Source organism: Ictalurus furcatus, chromosome 18 (assembly GCF_023375685.1).
Source record: "Ictalurus furcatus strain D&B chromosome 18, Billie_1.0, whole genome shotgun sequence".
Classification (NCBI taxonomy): Eukaryota; Metazoa; Chordata; class Actinopteri; order Siluriformes; family Ictaluridae; genus Ictalurus; species Ictalurus furcatus.
The window spans coordinates 14,082,967-14,089,726 of NC_071272.1; positions in this window are offsets into that span (position 1 = coordinate 14,082,967).

Sequence of the window (6,760 nt, forward strand, 5' to 3'; positions counted from 1 at the left end):
CAAGAAGGACGCACAACAGTTGTAAAGCTTGACCGCCGGCCATTGTGTGCCCGACTAGGAGAGCCGACTTTAATGTTACTTGTTGGGGAGCATACTCTTCAGCATTGGTGCCTTATACTCCACTTGCTTACATGCTGGCTGGTGCTTTGGATCAAAGTTTGGGTTCTTGTCTTTCCTATATCTTTTTTTTTCCTGAGGCTTTGTTGGACTTGCTTGGTGTCCTAAAGATAATATGGGCGTTTCACACATTTTAAAGCTCCTGACCCTCAGCCTTTCCCTGACTACTGACTCAGTCTGTCCCTTCCCATGCTGTCATTGAATCGCATCTAAGCATCAGCCCACATGTAAACTCAGACATGGGTTGGTATCCTTGAAAACACAGTACAGTCTTTTCCACTGCTTTTCACATGTCAGATTTTGGGAAAGGGCAAACAGGAGAAGGGTATGTGGGCTAGGTTTGGCTACAGGTGCCCAAATTTGACATATTGTGAGATTACCCGCTCACAGCTCTAGATCTTGGCAGCAATTTGTCTGAATTACTTATGGCCAGCACGTCCTTTGGTTTTCCCCCCAATTCTTTGACTTTCCACAGCACTTGTCATGGCTTTTTGTTTTCTTTCCATTATTTCATTACTGTGTGCAATACAAAATGTGCCAATGGTGGCATTATGTAGTATATCAATTAAAAGACGAGGGTTAATATTTGAAAGCATGTGGCTGAATTCCACATTTATTTTCTTGAGGTTTGAAAAGCCTTTATCTGCACTTATAATTAAAAAGGTCTGGGTCTAGAAGAGAAGAAACCAAGCTTAATGAGCAAACTTCACCCAACCTGGTCAAACCAACATAGAGCAGTTACCTAGCACTTTTAGAGAGCATCCATATGCTCCATGTAATGTTTCCATTTCTCTGAACATGGGAAGGGAGACGGAGCAGTAATGATGATTGATTGGTTATAAAAGTGGTACTTGTGTTTGGGCCTCGGGGCCTGAGGCATTACACATGTATTCGTGCTCCTCAATTGGTTTTCTATTCTATGGGAAGGCTTCGATGAAGGTGTCTGGTGGACTCTTCTGTCGTCAGTAGTTGATGTCCGTAGCACATTGCTTTCCCAGCTGGAAAAAAAAAAAGTCTGACAAATCTTTGTTTGAAAATTCTCTGAACAAGGAATGTCTAGTGCAATTTCTCTTTATTTTTCTTTTCTCTTTTGTTCCTTCCCGTTGCAAGAATGATTACTGAGTAACACGTTTGGTGGTGATGCGTCAAATATAATTTATGTACATTTTACAAATTTTAAAATAAAAGAAATGTTAATTTACCCACATCACTAAAAAAAAAAAGAGTTTAATTTTCAACAAATATGTGTTGTGTTGTTTCTTTTTCCCCATACATGTTCTCATAGATCATACCAGATGACTGACTTCAGTGAAGTTTCCTGTGTGTAAAAAAAACCCCCAAAACCAAGTTGTTTATTATTATTATTATTATTATTATTATTATTATTATTATTATTTAAAAATAATTTATCAAATATAACCAGCCACATTATAGTGTAACAAGTGTCAGGATGTTATTTCCTAAATCAGTTGGTGTCTGTTTTGATGTTTTAACGGCTTGGGTGGTACTTTTTAAACAAACGGTACAACATTATTTAAGACTACTTGGAAATATAAAAAATATACTAAAAAGGAAATAATCACTTTGCTTAAATTCCTTGACTGGATGCGAGTGGTTCCAACCAAACATAAGAACAATATAGATAAAGAGGATGATTTAGTTATTTATGTAATAAAAAAATAAATGTAATATTTCCAAATATAATTTTCAACCTTATATTTATTATTATTATTATTATTATTATTATTATTATTATTATTATGTAATATTTAATACATTTTAATTAATTAAAAAATTCTCATCAGCATCAAACTTAAACTTATAAACTTAGACTTGTCTTTTTTTTTTTTTTAAAAAGAAATGATCATATGTCTCAATTAAGTTTTTTTTTAACTAAATATTGCCCAGGAAACATTGACATGAGTGCAATTTAAGCTTCTCTTTTGTCTCAGCGTATTAAATGTGTATAAAAATTGAATAAAAAAAAATTGGTTTATGGTCCAATATCCTCAAAATAGATTTAAATAAAAATATTATTATTATTATTATTATTATTATTATTATTATTATTATAAATGGCACAATACCACTTTTTCTTTTCCAATATTGAGACCGATATGAAACCTTGAATATCATTCTATATATATATATTTTTAAAACTACTAATCTTTTTAAAATGTTTTTATTTTTTAAATAAAGCACTTTGCAGTTGAACTCTTTCACACAAAAATAATATACATTGTAAATATAATAAAAAATAAAGTATATACATTGGCCTCCACTAATATTGGCACCCTTGGTAAATATGAGCAAAGAAGGCTGTGAAAATTGTCTTTGTTTAACCTTTTCATTGTTAAATATTGGTGTGCAACAATTATTGGCACCCCTATGAATTCATATGAGAAAAATATATTTGTATATTAATAAGTATATTCCCATTTTATATTTTACATTTTTTAGTACACCTAGGTGACTAGGAGCAGGAAATTGTTCAACCACGACTTCCTGTTTCACAGGGGTATAAATATGAGGTAACACATAGGCCAAATTAATTCATAACAACGGGTAAGACCAAGGAATATAGATGTGATGTGTGGCAAAAGGTTGTTAAGCTTCACAAAATTGGAAGTGGCGATAAGAAAATAGCACAAGCATTGAAAATGTCCATTTCCACCATCAAGACAATAATTAAGAAGTTCCAGTAAAGTGCAAATGTTAAGAATCAATCTGGAATAGGACGCGAGTCTATATTGTCTCAATGCACTGTGAAGAGGATGGTTCGAGTTTAGTTACATGCATCTTGGGGAAAGAAAGTCTCCAAAACTACAATCCGATGTCCCCTATGTCACCACAAGTTGTTTGGAAGGGTTTCAAGAAAAAAGCCTCTACTCTCATCCAAAAACAAACTCAAGCATCTTCAGTTTGCCAGACACTACTGGAACTTCAAATGGGGTCGGGTCCTATGGTCAGATGAAACCAAAATAGAGCTTCTTGACAATAAACACCAGAGGTGGTGTTGGTGCACACAGAAAGGTAGCCATATGAAAAAGTACCTCATGCCCATGGTTAAATATGGTGGTGGCTCTTTAATGTTTTGGGGTTGTTTTTCTGCCAAAGGACCTGGACATTTTGTTAGGATACATGACATCATGGACTCTATCAAATATCAACAGATATTAAATGAAAACCTGACTGCCTCTGCCAGAAATATTAAAATGGGCCGTGGTTGGATCTTCCAGCAGGCCGATGATCCAAAACATACATGGTTCTGCCATGGCCATACCAGTCCCCTGACTTGAAACCCATAGAAAACCTGTGGGGTGAACTGAAGAGGAGAGTCCACCAGCGTGGACCTCGAAATTTGAAGGATCTGAAGAGATTATTTATGGAGGAATGGTCTCAGATCCCTTGCCATGTACTGTCCAACCTCATCAGGCATTATAGGAGAAGACTCAGAGCTGTTATCTTGGCAAAGGGAGGTAGCACAAAGTATTGATTGAAAGGGTGCCAATGATTGTTGCATACCAATATTTAACAAATACATTTTTTGATAAACCTGTGTTTTGTTTGCAGTTGTTTGATATCCTTGAGAGTAGAGTATTTTTGTGATTATTTTTAAACAAAAGATCAAAAGGTTAAACAACAGACAATTTTTCCCAGCCGCCTTTGCTCATATTTGCCAAGGGTGCCAATATTAGTGGAGGGCACTTGTGTTTCTTTTGTTAGGATTGATATATATATATATATATATGTGTGTGTGTGTGTGTGTGTGTGTATAAAAAATCAATCCTAACAAAAGAAACACAAGCCAAGTCTCTTAGTATGTAAGTGTGTCAAAAATACAATTCATTTCCAAATCCAGTTCCATTTGGCCTGATATTGATATGTGTTATATCTTTATTATTATTATTATTATTAGTAGTAGTAGTAGTAGTAGTAGTAGTAGTAGTAGTAGTAGTAGTATTTTGCATTGTATTATAAAATCAATAAGGCCAATGAACTGAAATAAGACACACCAAAAATTTTTTCCAAGTACATCCACACTTCTATATCATATATTTCACATATATTCTATATCATATATTTAGTTGTACTTTGGTTTTGAAGGATTCCTTGTTACGATAAAGTGCTTTTCCTCCCACGTCTCTAAATTCTGTGTCCTTTGTCAGTTAAAAAAATCTTCTACATTTTTATGAAGGTTTAGTGGCTTGAGTGCTGTTTTTAAACATAACATTTTAAGGATATAGGATAATGAAAAAAAAAAATGTTATTTTGAAGTGCTCTCCACGCAAATTGGTTGAATGTAAGTGGCTTCCAAACAAAAACAAGAAATAATAAATAAATATAATCTATATTCTGTACATTTTCCTTACAACACAAGCTTTGATCATCTGTGAATGATTTACTTTTTAAAAATAATTGCAATTATGGTGTTGTTTTTTATTTTATTTTATTCATTAATGTATAACTCTTTCAGAGTGACGAACTGTAACTAAAGTTACACAAAATATGTATTATTATTATTATTATTATTATTATTATTAAAAGAAAAATTGGTGGTGCATATTTGTGCCCTTTCTGCCACTGTATAAAGAACATGTCCTGCTTGCTAACAAGCCAAATGACAAGAATAACGCATTTAATTGGTTTTAGTCACATGCTTAAAACATTAGTTGGTTCTATAGTTACACTATCCACAAGCTGTGAGTTTCATCATATGACAAAAGTCTTCCGCTGTCTCACTGTCTAGTGTTCTATTTAACAGTGTGGGTGGTGGTGTCAGTGCCACGGAGTTGCCAGACCAGAATGAGAATAAAAGCTGGAACTGAAGCTGTGTGCCATTTCTTCACATCAATGAACCAGTAACAGAAAATCAACATTTTCTCTTCTGTGGTGTTGAAGTAGACCATCTAGTGGACAACAGCTGTCACTGCTATTATTATTCTTCTGTACGTTTTTCCTTACCATTGCAAATAAATACAAAGTTCTTCTGACTCATCAGCTTTATCTTATAATGAAACATTTCTAGCCTGATGGGAGTGGTCTCTTTCCGTATGACTCCGCCACCATCGACAGGACATGAAGGCTCACCGAATGATTTGAGGTGGAGAGAAATGATGTAAATCATACACCATGGCCTTCACCCTCACCAGATCTCAACCCATCTGAAGATCTATAGGAGATGTTTGACATCACTCTACACCGCCATCGTCAAAACACTAATATACACTTACTGGCCACTTTATTAGGAACACCATACTGGGAATTACCCTGATTTTGCTCCGGAACAGCGTCAATTCTTTGTGGCATGTATTCCACAGCTGTGTGAATCTCCTGTTCTACCAAAACACATCCCAAAGGTGTTCTGTTAGATTTAGATCTAGTGACTGGGGAGGCCATTAAAGTACATTTGAGCAATTCGAGATGACTTCTGAAATAATGCTTTGTGACATGGCACATCATCATGCTAGAGGTAACCATTATAAGATGAGATTGTTGCCATAAAGGGATGTATGTAGTCAGCAGTAATACTCAGATAGTCTGTGGCATTCAAACACTGCTGGATTGGTTTTAAGGGGCCCAGTGTGTGCCAAGAAAACATTCTCCACACCATTACACCACCACCAGTAGCCTAAACTGCTGACACAAAGCAGATCGGGTCTATGGCTTCGTACTGTTGATGCCCATATCTGACCTACTCATCTGCAGGTCACAGCAGAAATCTAGATTCATCACACCAAGCGATGCGTTTCCCATCATTAACTCTCCAATTTCAGTGAGCCTGTGTGCACTGTAGCCTCAGATTCCTGTTCTTCGCTGACAAGAGTGGAGCCCAGTGCAGACTTCTGCTGTTGTAACCCATCTCCCTCAATGTTTGACATGTGCATTCTGAGATTTTTTGCTTTTCTGATTACCACCTTGTTATTTGAGTTATTGTAGCCTTCCTTATAGCTTGAACCAGTCTGGCCATTCTTTGCTTTTACACTCCTTTTGCTCCAATTATTATTTTACAGGCCATGTGTGAAGTGATATAGCTATTCTACATGTAGGTTGCTGAATTAGACTTTTCCTGTAAATATGAACTGAACCAACATTTTAAGAGACAGGGAGATTTGGTATGCATCTGTAATATAATTTATCGAAGGTGTGAATGGTAGTCTGAAAAAAAGAAATGCATGAATACACGTCACCAGCAGATGGAGGTGTTGCTTAAAAATTCAAAATGTGTTAGAGTACACCCTTGGAAAAATGATACTGAATTTTACCTTTCCTTGTCGTTGGGGTGGTACCCTTATCCTTTAGACCAAAGTCTAAAGATTACTGAGATATTAAAGGCTAATATAAAAGTTAAAATCACATTATGTAATAATAAAAATTATATAGTAATTGTAATGTCTCTGGCTTATCTTAACAAACTTTGCACATACACAATAAAAAAAAATTAATAAACAAAAAAAAATTGTTTTTGTTTTTGTTCCAAAATCTAATGAACACCTTAGATTTAAATAAATTCAAGATATATTTTTAACCTCATAAATCAGCTGCATTATGCAACAGTCCTAAACTGTGTACATTTTGTACATGACGAGAATATTGCTATATTTTGTTTAAAAATATATTTTCTATAGTTTTGTTGTAGTCA